The sequence below is a fragment of the Hippocampus guttulatus genome, chromosome 1, assembly GCF_054856545.1.
Source record: "Hippocampus guttulatus isolate MCC_2025c chromosome 1, RoL_Hgut_1.0, whole genome shotgun sequence".
Classification (NCBI taxonomy): Eukaryota; Metazoa; Chordata; class Actinopteri; order Syngnathiformes; family Syngnathidae; genus Hippocampus; species Hippocampus guttulatus.
Genome location: NC_141261.1, coordinates 7335132 through 7353278, shown reverse-complemented (window position 1 = coordinate 7353278; position 18147 = coordinate 7335132). Strand labels below are relative to the sequence as shown.

At 42.7% G+C, this 18147-nt stretch overlaps 1 protein-coding gene across 2 annotated transcripts in view; it reads right to left on the bottom strand.

Annotated features, from left to right (window-relative positions):
- The window catches only part of LOC147210229 (vitamin D3 receptor A), a 59558-nt gene extending 41641 nt beyond the window's left edge, over positions 1-17917 (bottom strand). Inside the window, exons 1-2 of one of the 2 annotated variants that reach the window (XM_086107139.1) lie at positions 17807-17917; positions 16871-17037 (exon numbers count right to left, since the gene is read on the bottom strand). The gene's annotated coding sequence lies outside the window, so the exon portion shown is untranslated. The other variant, XM_086107148.1, reaches the window with a different exon arrangement.
- Positions 17918-18147: the final 230 nt, after the last annotated feature.

Here is an 18147-nt window from a genome sequence, read left to right as displayed (position 1 = left end):
TGGTCTGGTTTTTTTTTTTCTTACATCAGAAAAAAAGTTTTTTTTTTAAGAAGAGTAATTAATTTACTACTTCCTCTGTACATGTTTCCCCAGAAGCCAAATTGAAGAAAGTTTCCCCGGCGGTTAGAGCCTTTCACATCATCTGTATGTTTGCACAGAATTAAGAAATACAAACACCGCCAACCACATGGCGGGGAAAGGATTTAGTACCAATGTAAATGTATGTCGACTTGTTGAGGCCACTGCTTGTCGCAAGTCTTTCTTCCTTGTGTTAACGAATAAATTGCTCAGACAACAACACCCGGCCAGCCCCGCTGGTTTCTCTGAATACAGACAGTTGCAAAAACACACACACATTTATTCAAACATCAGCAATTTTACACAGTCAACCGGCTGTCGCTGTGGTATTCGCGGCAACATGGTGGTGATAGACAGACAATAGAACGGGTTTACAAAGGATTTACAGTGGATAGAAACTCGACAGTCTTTTGGTGATACTTTTGGACGGGATTGGATATATACATAAAAATATCAGCAATGTGTGAAAAATGTTTAAAAAAATTTTTTTTTCATTTTCATCATAATGATTCTAATTAGTAGCCTTATGGTCATTTTTTTGGAATTAATCCGAGGTTTGAAGCACCGCTTTTTACTGATGTTTTAATTTATTTTTTTTTCGTGGTATCATTTCAGTGCCGGTATCAAAGGGATTTCATACAGGTGTGGTCTTGAAGGCAAAATGTTGCTGTTGTGACAACACAACAACAAAATACTTGTGCAGAGTCTAACTACTCCCAGCCTGTCGACTGAATGTTCTGCTTCACTTTGGTGGGGGGGGGGGGTTGTGTTTGAATAACTTCTCAGGTTCTGTGACAACTTTAACGTCTGAAATTTGATTTTGGAGCAGATACGTTTCAATGTGAAAAAATAAAATAAAATTGTTAATTGTGTGGCGCGCGTGTGTGATGTTCGATGACCCAAGTAATCGATGGAATAAATGGCTTGGATAATCGATTGTAAAAAGATTTCTGTGCGACAGCCCTCACCACCATCATCATTACCGTCATTAATGGAGCAGCTCACAGCCATCTCAGGACACATGAGGAAGCACCACAGGACTCATTGTCACGTGGCGAAGATGATGCTGTTATCTACCGATTGGCACGGAGCACTGCAGGGGTTCATGTTGTTTGACTTCTCAGCCTTTAAACACATCCAGCCACTCTGGCTAAAGGGACAAATCGTGCAGCGAAACACCGACTTAGTAGTGTCAACCTGACTCATAAGATTGCGAGGGCGTTGGCTTGAAACTTGATTGCATAACATTTCCACTTTCGACTGATTGCCATCCTGTCATTTAGAGCAGTGTTTTTCAACCCGTGTGCCGCCGCACTATTGTCAGGTGTGCCGCAGAAAAATATCCAATTTGTATGCCTGTGCGGTCTTTCGCCCAGAAAGTAATCATGTCGTACCCTCCCATACCGCTAGGGAGCAGCAACAGCTAGCCAATTGCCTTGTGTTTCGACGAGAGACAAGCGAATTTGTGACGCATGAATGCAGGACGACGGTGAAACAATAAGGCGGAGAAAAAAAAGTCATGTGTTTCCGGTAACCCGACTGACCGAGAATTTCTACGTCGAAAAAAAACTTAAAGGTCGGCATTTTTTTTCAAACAACCCTCTACATCTTTGCGTAGAGGGTTTACATCGGTGCAAACTCTCGCGATATTCACGTTGAGCGCGTGCATTGTTTGCCCTGTCGTCTGTCAACAACATTGAATCATGGCGGCGGCCACGATCTCCGACGACAGTTTAAACCGCGTTTTCTGTGTTACAGTCGCATGCTCGCAAGGTAATGTTAAGAAAATAGCATCCATTGATGTATCGAAAAAATTCTGCGAACTATTTGATGAACACCACGGGCCGAGTAAAAACCGAGGGCGGAGGAGGGCGGCGGAGGCGGCGCGCCCCGGCACCCCCGAGTCCGGAGCAGGGAGAAAACTAAATAGGTGGCGGCGGCGTTGCGGGCGTCGCGGGAGTAGGGGACGGTGTCGGGCGCGGGGTCGGTCGGTGCGCGTCGCGCGGGTGGCCGCTCCCCGTCCCGGCCGTCTCCACCACCCCCGGTCAGGCGCCCATTGGCGTTCCCCGACCGCCCACCCCGCCGACCCGCGCGTCCGTCGACGCACCGTCTGCCTAGTCTACGGACTCTATGCAACTCTAGTCCAGGCCGGCGAGTGGGGGGTTCAATGTCTCCTTGTTTTATGTTTTATGGTTATTTTGTTTACATTTTTGATGGGGGGGGGGGGGGGGGGGGAAAGATTAAAAAATAAAATACTTTGTCCAACCTACCTACCCTATGCTGAAATTTCATGTTATCTGAAACACACTATCTTTTTTGTTTGGCCTAAATATGAAAGATGATAAAATACTGATTCCATTCCATTTGATTCCAATTCAAGCTGTTATAACGTCATTCTTCAATGTTAAAAACGGTTATAGTAACAATACAACACGTTACTTGTTAAAACGCGGGGGGGGGGGGGTTCACATTTTCAGCCGTCGTGTGCCGCGAGATTTTTTTCAATGAAAGAAGTGTGCCTTGGCTCAAAAAAGTTTGAAAACACTGATTTAGAGCACCCCGACAGGGCTCTTTCACGCACCAACTGTAATCTCCAATTTCCCAAATGCTAGATAAGGTGCGGCAGCTTGTTCAAACGAGCGCAGCCGCATGGTGGCAGACTTTTGACACCAATGCTGCACAAAGGCACCTAGGAGTCAAAGCATCACTCACGTAGATGAAAATCAAACGTGCATGCAAATACCTCACAAGGGACAATTTCCTGTACGTTTGAACTTGGAATGGCTAAGGCCTTATAGGTCGTGAAATTGGCGGCTGGACCCAAACTTTATGCGAAAAAGGACACAGAACGGTCAACATGCATGACAAAAGAACACGAGTTGTCAGTGCATAAGAAGTTTGGGCGTTTGTCTTCCTGCTTTGGCAATTTGAGCCACTTTTCAGTGAAAAGAGGGACCATTCTCTAAAAACGTACTGGAATAAGAGGAAGATGTGAGAAAACAAACGGGAGAATTAACTCATTCAGTAACAGCCAATTCTAGACCAAGTCTGAAAAGACGATTAAAAACGTCTTTGGGAGTGAATGAGTTAAACAGAATGAGATCGACCGTGGTACCATGACGTACCACTAGTTTGGTGAGCCGTATATTTCAGTGTCCAACCGCAGGGTGGACCGTTTTGTAAAGCAACATCCTGTAGAAGGGTGTAAGACGACGGGCTAACATTTAGCAGTAAGTGTGAATGTGAAACACTCGGGCCCTCAAAAATGTGTTCTCATTTAAGCCCATAAAAGAAAGCGGAGTTCTCACGCTCGCATGTGCGTGCAAATAAAGATGAACTATTGTGCATTGCCACCTGTTGTTGCTATGAAAACAACAACCCGAACACACACACACACAAAAGCCAAGGGCACAAAAGTGACCAGAGGCAGTTTCAAGCCGGACAACTTGTGATTCTTAAGCAACTTTGGGCACATCTGTATTTATAACATTAGCCAACTTTTCAATAAGGCACATAAGGAGTGTCAGTTGTTTTTCGTTTTCCACCATTTCACAAAACTACAGTTTCATTCGCTGAATTGAATCACATGTATAATATCAGCGCACTTAGACAGAAAATATATGTTAGTTGCTCCATGTACAGCACTTTGTATGCAGTAATGGCTGTTTGAAAGTGCTCTATAAATACAGTTGAGTTGAGTAAGTGTGAAACAAAGAAGCACATTGACATTGCTTGAGTAGAAAAAAAAAAACATTTCGAAAACTTTCCAATTGTTAATCATCAGACGACTAACTGACAGCCTTGGATAAATTTAGGACCGTCGGCAATGTGAACGCTTTGTTCCACGCCACATACAACGTCATTTTGAAGCATCCGCGTGTTCGCTCACTGCACTTGTCCTACTTCCAACACAGTGTCAGTGTATATGCATAGCAAATGATCTTGAAAGCAACTTGAACATAAAGGGAAGTCACATTTTGGACACAAGCGATAAAGCAACTGAACGTGCTTGTTGATGAAGACTTATGTCTTCGCTTTGTTGTTGGTAGTTTTTATTTCCACTTTTTGAAATCTGAAGCCAATAAATTGTTTGTTCAACGATGTTTCAGTTTATTTTAAAAGGGGATTCTGAACAAAAACATTCTTCCAGTATCTCTTAAGTCAGTGTCGTCAAGACAATTGGCAAGAAACAAAGTCAATGGACATGATTTGCCTTCGCGGGCCACATAAAATAATGTGGGCCAGATCTGGCCCCCGGGCCTTTAGTTTCACACCTGTGGTCTACAATATGTCACTCTTGACGCAGGTGAAGGCGCGTTTGTCGGTCACGTGATAGGTTACCGCTAAAATGAAACCCCAGAGCTAGCAAAATGAGTGAAAAACAAACATCTTTGGAAAGTTTCTTTAGGAAGGGGAAAAGGCCCAACCAGGAGACAGAAGAGGAGCCTATGACTTCCAAGAAAAAGAAGGCTACATTTAATAAGACGGTATGAGGAGTCCTATTTAAGATACAGATTTATTTCAACGGGAGATTCCCACGCACCAAGCCCACTCTGCATAATATGTGGCGATGGTGAGTCGTATTTTTCATGCACTTTTTATTTATGGTGTGTCTTATTTTGAAGGCACATTTAGACATTACCATAGCGACCAGAGAGTCTTGCGGCCAGATAGGACGTTCCTCGTGTCATGATTCGTATTTATGTTTCGAAAATACCACAGTTTTCATGCAGGTCATATCATATTATTTTGTTGTATTTATCCGGCCTTAAAGGCCGGTCCCTGAAAATATTTCTGAGATTAAATCGGTCCGTGGAGCAAAAAATGTTGGGAACAATTGCTCTACATGACAGTCAGACAGTCTGTCAGCCATATTTCCATAAAATTTGTTGTAGTGTTTGAAAATGTTTTTTTTTCTTCACTTGTTCCTAACAGGAAGTTGGACTGGGCCAGTACTGTATACATTTCTTCCAAAAATCTGATTAAGTCAACCTGTTCTTTCTTTTTCAATATTTATTGGGCAATATTTTTGCGTTTCATTCACATAAAATGATCAATCATCATTTGTCTCATAAGTGTCATTTTTTCTTATGACATGGCCTTCCATTAGGAATGGCCTGAAAGATATATTACAAAAAAAGGAGAAAAAAAACATGCAAAAAGCGACAAAACAGAAGTCATATTTTCTTAAAGGCTTAAATGATACATATAAAGATTCTGAACATGAAATAATCATTGAAACTAATTATCATTTATATCATGACTATGAAGCGTCAGTGCCGGTTCTGACAGAACCATCACAACATGGCAATTAGCCACCCAAAAAGGCTTAATGTAGTGTTTACATGTTTTGAATTTTTCATTTTTGCAAAAGGTATTCTAATTAGTATCCTTAGACTATTATTTTGATTCATAGTATCTATCAAAGTCTAAATTTGTGTGTTGTGACAACAGTCTCTTAAATGCAAATAAGCGACCGGAGTATCATAAAATCAGCGTGATTACATTTCTTCATGATGTAAAAAAGAAAAAAATAATAACAATTAAAGACTACCAGAATATTGTAGACGGTATGATTGCTCATCGTACCACAGCCCTGTGTGCACCACACTGACTGTAAAGTGAGCGCTGCACTTCTGTCTTTCAATGTTTGATTATGGACGTACGCATTCAGAATTTACCACTGCACCACAACGCATCTAATAATTGATCGTCCCTGCCGGCCCTTGTACAGGATGAATGAAGCCACAACACAGAGAGGGGCTAAAGTTATGATCCAAATAAACCTACAGTACATACTTAAGTGTTTGCACATGCAGATGAGCGATCAGACATCTCTATCCCTTGCGGTTGTCTAATTGTCCAAGGAAGCGATGGGTGGAGCCTCATGCGGGAGGCCTGCTGAGTTTGAACCAATCACCTCAGTGGGCTCGTCTCCCTCACCCTCTCTATGCTACAATAGCATCAGAGGAAAAAAAAAAAAAAAAGACAGGAATGGAATGGAGGGCGGGGGCGGTGGTGTTCAGGAAGGAGGGTTTTACTGCTCAGCAAAAACCCTTACACTGGGCCTCAACACACTGACACAAAGACTAAGAGGTCCAAATCGGGCTACAATCGTGTAGTCTGAGCTCGGCATTAGGGAAGAGAGACGGGCTGAATGTCATTTGATTGTTTTTTGTCCTGCCTGCTGTTTTCTCCCTGCCAGTTCCTTTCAATATCTAGAAATGTTAAAAGTACATTCTCAGGGGGCCACTAAAGGGAATCACAGTGTTCACATTTTTCAGGTGTTAGGAAACATCAGGAGGTTGCTCGAGTTTCTCTCTGTTATAGTGCGCAGTGGATATAATTTAACTAAGGGATTGCCGATTATGGAAAAAAATAATCACGATTATTTTGATTGAGAATGAAATCCTGATTAAAAAAAAGATTGTTCTTTGATTTGAAAATGCAGTATTTCTTCCACTTCTATTTTTTTTTTTTTATCATGTTATTTTCACAAGTCTTGGGATTTACAAGGCTACCCTGGGTCCTCTGGATTGTATTTTGTGCCATATAAAGGCAGACATGAGTGTCGGTAGGCAATAAATAAATAGATAATTGTAAATACCTCGGTTTTCAACCATAATCCGTTCCAGAAGGCTGTTCGAAAACCGAAACCACGCTCTTTTAAAAAATAATAATAATAAATAAATAAAACATCTTGATTGAACACGGTTGCTCACGAGGAATCGTCACTTCCTCTTGTAAGGAATGCGAGAGGAGTCAAGTGGTGCATTCAAGTGCGCCGGGTTTGGTCGAGAACCAATTTTCGGTTGTAATCCGAGGCATAAAAAAACTCGAAATTTTTGGTTGAAAATTGATTTGGTCGAGAACAGAGACGTTCGAAAACCGAGGTTTGACTGTACATTGATTGTATATTTGAATCTTTGAATTTGGAGGAAAGGAAGATTCAGCTATTCCCTGAAAAAAAATTATCACTGTGACGTGTGCAACGTGCATCTGTTAACTTTGGACTTGTTTCCTGGTCTCCTTGCTAAACTAACCTAATATTGACATACCATTTAACACCAGAATTAGCTGCTTGGGTGATCTAGAACAGCTTTCACAGACGTTATAAAAGGGGAGCGTATCCAAAATAATAGTTGCGTGTGGCGTGTGCATTTAAAAACTGTGGCCTAGTGAGTCAGGAACTAGGACTCCAGCTCAGGTTGGCCATTCATCATTCGAACAAAAAGTATATCCATTTTTTTAAGCAATCTTTGAAAGATTTTTCTAGTATATTTACGGACCGTAATGCCCTTGGTTGTGGGTAAGGAGAGACAGTTGCCGATACAGTTTTCAGCCATTAACTGAATGCCAGGAGAACATTAAAAAATACAAACAGTTGTGGACCACAGCTCCCACTCACAGCCAGAATGGTAGGAATCACTCGGCAACCCATCAGGTAAATGCATGCCAACAGACACGACAACAGATGCAATGTTTTCTATGCATTTTATGCTTCTGTTCAATGTGTTTCAAAAGTGTATTTTAATGAGTCTGAAATTGTACAGATAGGTTTAAATTTGTTTAAAAGGGGCATGGGAGGGGCAGAACTATAAAAAGATCAATTATGTGGTCAAAGCGTACGAGGGAAAAGCGGTTAGGATTGCACGACTGTCTGTGTTTTATGTTATGTGTTGTGTTTATTATTTTACTTTATGTTAACTGTTTTGTTCAGCGCTTTGTTACAGCTGCAGCTGTTGTGAAAGCGCAATATAAATCAGGATGTATTGTATTGTATTGTCTCTCTCCATTGCAGATTTTCAATTATCGCTGGCGGATTGAGACTTCATTATTTACTGCGAAAAAATGTGTCTTGACTGTATTTGCATTTTTCTCATTTTTCCCAACTATCATTTTCAGATTATTCGGTCAAGGCTGTCAAACAAGTATCATCATGCCCCCAATTGTTCAAGAGAAATTGAGTTCCCTTGACAGAATTTTTCCATGAAGTTCTGTTATTCAGACTCAAAAACCTGCAAAGTTGAGTGCAAGCGCGCGCATAATGAGTAGCAGCACAAATAAACCAAGTGAGCCTAGTCAAATACACATTAAAAAAATCAACTGCCATGTTGGGCAGAATAGATGGCCTTAGTTCAGAAAGTCCGCAGCTAGATCTTCATCTGGTCAAAGGAATTTAATAAGACCCCCCACCCCAACCCTCCCTGGCAAAAAAGAAAGAAAAAAAAACAGAACATTTTTAGATGAGTGTCATTCCACAAAATGAAAAATCTCCACATATCAGGCAACAACATATCAGACATTAAGTATGACTTACAATGTCACGCATTCCATATAGTAAAGCCAAGTAACATTTATTTTCTCACATTTTGGAAAGCAGTCGGCCGTTTCGTGGACAAACTTATTTGATGCATATAAATGGATATGAAAAAACAAAACAACAAAGGCTTCGATATCAAATGTGATAAATGTTAAATTGCAGCTGAAATCCAACACCTTGGCACAACACAGCAACGGTGCTTTAAGGAAGCACCGCATATCCTGTTGAGCATGCTAAAGAGGTTTTTGTGATGAACGCATTCTTGGCCTCGTGGGAACTGATCCCCCAACTGGAGCTCTTCCGTTAAAGCTGCTCTGGACCGTATGCATGGTCTTTGGCATTGTTCACCACCGCAAGTCTGTTCAAGGTTAAAGCTGAAGATTCTGGAAGCCCTTCATGCATGGCAGGCCGTGTACTTAAATGGTTAGGTGAGCCGCTACTTTCGTTTATCTGGCCAAGCCCCTTACGGCGCTTGAAAGGAGACCTAATCCCACCAGCCACAACACCAGAGTCTCGGCTACATTTATGATGTTACCATACAATTGCCTCCCATAAGGAATCCATTAGACACTTTTCAGAGAGGATTTAGCAAGAACATGTGACTGCAATAAAGCAAAATAATATTGGATTCGGCGGCCCGGTAGTCCAGTGGTTAGCACATCAACTTCACAGTGCAGAGGTACCGGGTTCGATTCCAGCTCCGGCCTCCCTGTGTGGAGTTTGCAAGTTCTCCCCGGGCCTGCGTGGGTTTTCTCCGGGTACTCCGGTTTCCTCCCTCGTTCCAAAAACATGCATGGCAGGCTGATTGGACGCTCTAAATTGTCCCTAGGTGTGAGTGTGGCCGTGCGTGGTTGTTTGTCTCTGTGTGCCCTGCGATTGGCTGGCAACCAATTCAGGGTGTCTCCCGCCTACTGCCCGAAGTCAGCTGGGATAGGCTCCAGCACCCCCCGCGACCCTAGTGAGGATGAAGTGGTTCGGAAGATGAATGAATGAATGAATTGGATTCTTTATTTCCTTATTGCTGATTTATTACACTCAAGATGGCCGGTTTCCTGATAGGCTTGAAAAACTGAAAGTGCTCACAGATATGCCTGGGTTACGTATATGCATTTTCCCAACATTCTGTTGGAATAATGAAGTGGAAAAGAGTATGAAAAAAAAATTAAAGAAAGACTTTTAACTCAATCACTCCCAAAGACGTTTTTAAACGTCTTTTCAGACTTGTTCCAGAATTGGGTGGGACTGAATGAGTTAATCGAATGCCGATGTTTGGTCAGGCCCAGACTAAAACAATTTCATACACACACTTTATACTTTTTTTTTTGTCCAACATGTTTAGCGTTCTATTTTTTTTTAATTATTATGTATTTATTTTTCAGTCAGCTGACTAAACCAACAGAAAAAAAATCAGGTTGGAAGGTCATACTCAAGCAGTCTTCGTCCACCTGTTTGGTGTGCACCAGAGTTTCAACGATAGCATTCACACTGCACCAAACAAATCACATCATTAATCACAAGAATTCGTTTTAACTTGCTCTAATCGATCAGTGGCCAATAATTACTGGTGGATATTTGTGCAAAAGTGTGTGGTCGGTGAATCCAATCGACGTTTCTAACACCTCTTGTCCATAATTGTTCTGGTAAGGGAGTGAGTCTAATTTTCCCGACTGCATCGCTATTCTTACGTGCAACTATTTTAAGTAATTAAGTACAGTAATCCCTTTCGAGGAGAACGTGGACCAGTAAGTTATCGCTTCCGCAAAAAAAAGTTAGAACAAACACAACACTAAGATACATTCTTGCGAGATGATTTGCAGCCAATGGGATCACGGGATACATCCACTTTCATTGGTCGTTTTTGAAAAATGAAGGTAGAGGAATGTCTTTTTTTTTTAAATCAGATTAATCAATTCATTAAAATTCCAGGTTCATCGATGATTAAACAAATTAATAAATCCAGAGTTATAGCTCTGGTGTGAAACTCAAGGCCTGGGGGCCAGATCTGGCCCGCCACAGCATTTGATGTGGCCCACAAAAGCAAACTCATTGTAGTTGCGGTTTCCCTTGGAAATGAATTTTTGGAAACCATATAAATGTTTCATCCCCTCCACATATTACATACACAGTGGACAACAAATTGATGAAGAACTAGTTTTAAAATCAGAAGTCAAGAATAACGACTGTTATTGTGGATTACATATGACAATTTGAAATTTGGAACTTGACATGCTTGATTTGCTTTCGCGGGCCGCATAAAATGATGTGGCGGGCCAGATCTGGCCCCCGGGCCTTGATTTTGACGCCTGTGGCTTAAAATAACTTGTCTACCCTGCTGTGAAGCACAGAGATCATGAATAAAATAAATTGCAACTAACTGAGAACTTGCCAACTCATTTTTTTCTATGTATCGTAGGGACTAGAAATAGCCGCAGCTGTACGTAATGATCGTGGTTTATTTGTAACCACAGCTTTTACAATCATCTGCCATTTAAAGTCTGACCGCTTCCCCTTTTACCTTCGCTCTAAACTTGATCGCTGGTCCCCCGTTTCCGCTCGAAGCGTTTTAATCTGCCGAAAAAGCCACAACCAACAAACTGAAAAAATATGTCCTTTAGTTAATAGTTCCGCTTTGCGAAAATGATGTTTTTTGTCGTATTTGTCGGAATATGTAGTCTGTCAGAATTGGGAAATGGACGAGTGGTGTAAGTGAACTTTTGCACAGACAATAGCTCAATGAATGCCTGGAGAGGGATGGGGGGGAACGCAGTATAAGCACATTTACCGTCGATTTCGCCAACCAGCCTTTGGACTTTGTGTGACTTGCAAAATAGCGAGTTTAAAAAAAAAGGCCTAATGCGATTCCTCGCTAATGACTCAGCTTGCATGGATTGTGACAAGGAAGGATGGCCATCACTACAGAACAGCAAAAACTAGGACGTGTTCATCACTCGCCTGCCGAACTGGGCTGGCTTATTGAGAGCAAAATCTGAGCAAATCAACATCCTCTCCAGTTAAAAATTCCCTTTTTTTTCTCCACAGTTTTAAGCACATCAGAGGTCAAAATGAATCTGTAACATGGTTTATTAATTTCGAAAAAAGGACTGCGAAATGAGCACAATTGAAGTTCTTCAGCATCAGTGTGACGTCCATTCGAGGCTCTTTATCCAAGCGCCTGCCCATTTCGTGGTTGCCACACAACCGCGCAACTCAGGAAAATTTCGAATAGCGAGGACACATCTGTGTCTTGTGCGAAGCTAGAACTTTGCATCAGCTGCCAACCTCGGAGGAGAGGAGAAATAAACTGCTTTGATTTCTTTGGGGAGGAACATTTCGGAACTAGAATTGTGCTGTGTTTGGGGCACATTCTGTGGAGGATGGCTTTGTCAGCGCAAGCTTTCACTGCAGACACATTTCTGGGTTTTAGTCGACATAGCCACACGTACACACACACACACACAGTGCTCAGTCCCCGCAAGTCGCGCAGCATCACCATGGAGGTAGATTAAACAATGAAAAAAAAAAATCAGAGTACAACTGAGAACCAGCAGGAGACGGCGGCTTCACACCGTCAGTCCGACTCTGGGTGCTCACTTGACAACCCCGAGGTAGTCGGACGTCACCACGGGGAGGAGGAAATGTCTCCTCCAGAGCGACCCGGCCAGTGCGCTGCTCCTCAGAATGGATTGTAGCCAGCCAAAATTACACCAGCAGCCTGCTGAAGTTCAACATAGCCGATACAACAAAGAGACTTATTTGGACTATGTTGACACCGCAGAGCAATTGTGAATTTTTGGCCCGTATCTGTGACAGGTTTCAGATCCCCCCACCCCCCTGACACCCCATGCCCTATGCGAAGTGAATAGTAAACAATACGATTCGGATTTATTTATTTACTTATTTTAAATCAGACCCAGGCCTTTTTTGTACGTGGATATAAATCAGATATGAATCCAATGCAACTGCAGTATGGATACTTAGGGCGCACTCATTCGATCAAAATGTCATACAAAAGCCAAACAAATATTTGCTCTTTACGGGCGAGTACTCGAAAAACAACTGTAGTGACAATAGAGTGTGCATCCGCAAAGTTGTGAAGAGTATCAGCATTCATTTTTACATTTGACTTCAAGTTCATCCCACTTGAAGCAAAAGGACCACAGTGGACATTTGTGGTGGTGGTGATAATTCATCCAAGCAGACGGTGCATTTGTTACGCGCGGCAATGTCATGATATCATCTTTCATCGACGTCGCCCTTAAATGAGGAGCTCGAGAAGCATCCTCTCATCTCCTCTGCAATAATTCTACCTACTCCTGCCTCACTCATCATTGCCACTCCGTCCATCCGAGATCAGCCCCAACATGCTGGCTATATTTACTTGTTTAGCGTAAACACTGTGCCACGTGACGACGTGTTTTGTGTGCATACGTTTCACTTCACGGACACATTCCGTTCATATTAGAAGTCACATGAAAGTTTTTGTAATGACAACAAGTATAAAAAAGATTGGATTCAACAACAACAACAAAAAATCCTAAATAAGCATCTTGCCCTGCAGTGTGAACTTAAGACTTGGTGGCTAAATGACACCCACACATTGGGAATGAATTAATCGGATGAAAGCCGTTTTTGGTATTGAATTAAAGGGAACACCCAAACACAGTGAAGCTTAATTACATCCTGAATGTTTTTGAACCAGGGTGGCTCAGTGGTCGACTGGTTAGTGCGTCTGCCTCACAGTGCAGAGGTGCAGGGTCCGATTCCGGCTGCGGCCTTCCTGTGTGGAGTTTGCATGTTCTCCCCATGCCTGCGTGGGTTTTCTCCGGGTACTCGAGATTCCTCCCAAATTCTAAAAACATGCGTGGAAGGTTAATGGAACACTCTAAATTGTCCCTAGTGTGAGTGCGGATGCTTGTTCGTCTAGGTGTGCCCTGCGATTGGCTGGCAACCGGTTCAGGGTGTCCCCACCCTACTGCTCGTCTCCAGCACGCCCCCACAACTCTTGAGAGGATAAGCAGATCAGAAGATGAATGGATGAACGGGTGGGTTTTTTTTTAAACCCTTTCAGGGACAGTGGTTACTACAGTGGACAGCTTGTCATGTTATAGGGTGCATGAAAGGGTTAATGTTCAAAACAAAAACGCTCTTTCAAAGTCAGACATTTGTGACCAATGGGAAATAGCTGAAAAAAGGCCATCCTGACAATTTCCCAACATTATCATCTTGCAAAGAGCTTCCAAATATATATATTTTATTTATTTTTTTAACAGTACATTTCTTTTTCTCCCAAAGGCATGGGACTTTGAAGATGAATCTGATTCATCGATCCTCACAAAAGATTTTGAAACAACCTTTGACTTCCGTCAATATGGGGTTGACAAACAGTGGGCGTCAACCACGTTGTGGAATGTGTCGTGTATCACAGCTGTAATATGTCAGCATTAGATTTTTTTTGGGGGGGGGGGGGGGGGAGAAAAAAAATACCGTATATGAAAGTTGTTTAATTCATAGACATTTCACTCATATTGTACTGAGCAGCAAGACACTTTGTCATGTGAAGTTGCATTCCAATTCTGGTTATAGCCACACCCACCAGGACGTGAATTTGTGCATGTGTGCACAACACACTGTTGGCAAATAGGAAGAATATCAAAGCAATCTGCCATCATTTTACAACCTGCCTGGAACTCCGCAAAGCCCAAAGCTCCTGAGCAACACAAATCTTTTCCATTCAAGCAACCTCAGCGTGGGTTGGGCTGGTGTTCAGTTCTGGTTCAACAGTGAACTCACTGTGAACCAATTTGGCTTTCCACGCTCTGTCGAGCTCCAACAAACCAACGCGGTGTCATTGTTTAAGTGGGGGGAACTAATTATCATGCAAATGCACCCAAATGTGCAAGTGTGTCCATGTTCACACCCACACTAACGACGAATCAGAACTACAGGGAAGAAGTTTCTCTCTGTGGTTTGGCATTTTGAAATCAGTTTGATCAAGTGATTTACGGGGAAGAAAAAAAAAAGTAGCTACACCTTTTTATAATTAGACACGTTAAAGCACGACATGCATGACGATCTTTCTTGTGCAAGCGACTGTACTCGTGTCAATCAGCTCCTTTTATTTTCCTGACTTTTTATCTGACCACTTTGTACATTTCACATCATAGAGAATTGCGAGCGAGTCATCTCATTTCTCCCCAAACTTTCCGCCCAGAAGAATGAGGTGGAAAACGGAACATCAGGCCATGATACAAAAGAAGGACACATTATGCAGCTGCTACTGACAAAAATATCTTTTGAACAAACTTGATTGGCTGCGTCGATATGACCGAACGCATCGGTTTTACTTTGGTTGCGCTACTGAATAAGACCAGTGTCCTCCAAGTACAAAAGTTATTTGATCTTCTCCTGATTATGAATTGTATCATTGCATTACACTGCCGGCTCAAAGAGAACAATTGTCGACAGGAAAAAAAAAAAAAAAAAAGGCTGCCCCCCCCCCCTTTTCCGGCTCCGTTGGTGACCATAAGAAATCAAAGAACTGGTAAAACTGTCAGCACTAAAACTGTCTCGGCGGTGTTCTTGTATCCACTGTACATGTATTAACAGATGCGTGGGAGAAATCTTGACTATAAAGAATCACCATCGTGAAGTGAGGCACCATCCAGCTAGATTTTTGGCATATCTATCTGACTGCATTGAAGAGATTACCGCCACAGTTGTTAAGAGTTGTCTTGGGACTCCTTTGTGATGGCACCAGAGAAAGGCAATAGCGATGGCAAGGAGGAAAACTGGGATGACAAGCATAGCATGCAAGTAGCTTAGCAACAAGAGGTACACATCTCTGGCCTCACAGTACAACACGACTAAAAGTAAGTCACCAATATGATAAAAGACAGATGGAACGTAGGCCGTGACTAGCTTCTTTTTGACTTGTATGACAGCGAAGAAGGCTAAAACATGTGATCCCGCTGAGCTTCAGTCATACCTGCCAGAGGACCAGTTAAGAATTAATTGTGAGTGGTTACCTTCTTTTTACGGTGGATGAGAGGTAACGGTATCTTTCAAATTACCTGTGCACTTTTTAACGATGATGACAGTTTGACCATGCAATGAAGAATTTTCCTGATTTCTTACGGCATAAATTGTGCTTAATTGCGGTCAACTTTGGCGCTTCCTGTTACAAAACAACATTGGTTCACCTTGTCACGTCTTAGCATTGTTATAACTTACAATGACGACGAGGAGAACGCAGACTTGCAACAAAGCCAAATAATCCCACTTTGGATCACCACCAAACTGCAATGTCCCATTCAGTGTCTGAATTGTGTCATTGAGATTCATGCATTATTCACAAAAAACTGAGAAAATGTCATAAAATGTCTGGGGGGGCTGAGACCAGATTACTTTTTGTGCTAAGAAATAGTGATGTAATGATCATCTCGATGACAGATGTAATCATAACGTGTATCCCACCATTGACAGGTGAACAAAGACATGGACTCAGACAAATAGATTAATCAAAAAGCTTGTCAACAAGTCCAGTGCTGACTATGATTCCTGAAAGTTGTTAATTTTTCCAAATATACAACTCGGTCAAATATTGAGAGACCACTGCAAAATGATCTGTTTCTCTGATTCTGCAATTTATCGGAATATAAAAAAACATTTTGTTGTGTTTTATGAACGAATGAAATTAGCCTTTAATTGCAGAAAATGAAAAATGGTATTACTAATACTAATATTTTTAAAAAGGTCAATTATTTAATGTGCTATATGCAGGAGATGCTAAAATATACGTGTTATAATAAATCAGTTTTAGGGAAAACAGAAGAATTCGTGCAACAAGTACTACAGGATTTTCAAATAAGTAAATGCTGGGTAGGAAATACTTTGCCGGACCCGGTTTTAAACGTTGATGTCCAGTTAATAGTAAACATCAGTATCTGACCATGGTGACAATTCAATCAGAAGTCTGAAAATAGAATTCACCTAAAAAGGGAAACGTCAACCTTCTGCGCTCACAATGTGCCTGTCGTATTGCAGCTTTTGCCAAGGGCAGCAGCACCTCTTTATTTTCTTCACACGTTCAAATCACAATTGTGGCCACGCAGCTGGTTGTTACTGGTGGTGTTTCTCATTTGCAGACTCTTGCTTCAGGCCTGCTGCATGCGCGCGCGCGCGCTCACACTCACACACACACACACACACACACACACACATGCAAGTGTGGTATGTAGAGGGAAGCAACACAACAAAAACACTAGGCGCACACAAAACACTGCAAGCCGAGTGTGTGCTGGAAATTGTGCGAGTGTGGATCTGCAATGCGAAATACCACGCGCGGCTTTCGCTTCAGCATGGATACAAAGAAAAGGGGAGGCTGCGTGATGCTGCTGTTCGGACCATGTGGGCCAAAGTAGCGTGCACTCTAAACTCAGATTGTTTGTGTGCGTGCGAGATTTCGCTTACCTGATGTAGCATATCAGCCTTCACTTTGTGCAGCGGTAGCAGAAGGAGGAGGAGAAAGAAGAGGTGGCGGCAAAAATGTTGTGGTGGCCAAATTTTCCGAGCCAGTTGAGGGCAATGGCTTAAGGAATTCTCCCCAGTGAAAAACTTTTCCTCGGTATAAAACCAAACTGTCAACAGAGAAGAAAAGTGGGAGTGAATCAGGCAGAGTAACGGTCAGTCACCGGGAGGGGGGGGGACAAGGGAGCGGAGTGTGGGTGCGGGGTAGAGGGGGGGTAGAGTCATGTTAGCCTCGATGACGCCCCTTGGATCCCGAGATTGTAACATGCATGCAAAAACATCATTGAAAACGTGAAATAACCGTACACGCGCGCGCGCACAAGTGTTATTAGACGCCTTAGGGAACGAAGTTGCACATGACGCAACACTTCACCTTTGCCATAATATCACGCGGGGTAGTGGTCGAACTCCAGAGTCGAATTCAAAAGAAGGCTCGTAGCGTTCGTGAGAGGACTTCACTTTGTCTGAAACACGTCTTCGAGGACAAAAAAAGCATTTCTCCCCCCCTCTCAATAGAGAGAATTTGGCGCTACGCAGGCGTGCGCGCGACAACGGACGGACGTTCGCGCGCGGCGCGGGGCTAGCAATAACAACAAATCACAACAGTGCCGTCCGCTAGAATGTCACGTCTCCATAGAGCGAGAGCGGCCGGGCAGTGAAATGGCCACCCTGGCTGACAGCATGCATTATGCCCCGAGCGGCGTGTCAAAATATAGCATGAAGAGAGCACTGACAGCAGCTAGCACACTTTTGCCTGGCCCCGAAAGCTACTTCAAAAGAGAAGTGAAAGGAGAAAAAACCTAAATGCCAGTGCGGATTCGGTGTTAAAACCCCTCTTTGGACATTGCAAATAACGCTGTTGCGTGTTAAACAACTTACGTTTTTCTTGACGAAACGGAACATTAGTCCAGTCTTCTCGTACGTCTCAATGTAGCTGGACAAGCACTTCTTCAATGTCCCGCCCCTTGTGTCGAGCCTCACGACATATCTATACATATCTATCATCCCCCAGCGTCCAATCACGGTTCTTCATTTGAGAATGAGCTCTTCTCCCATTGGTCGAAAAACCGTTCAATCTTGGATGTGTCGCCAGCTGTCTCCCTGCCATATAGGGGTGTGTCGTGACGTCACGTGCTGCCTGTTCAGGTTAAACAATCAAAAGGAGACAAAAAGGATCACAAAACACATTATTCAAGATAATAATCAAAGATGCAGGCTTT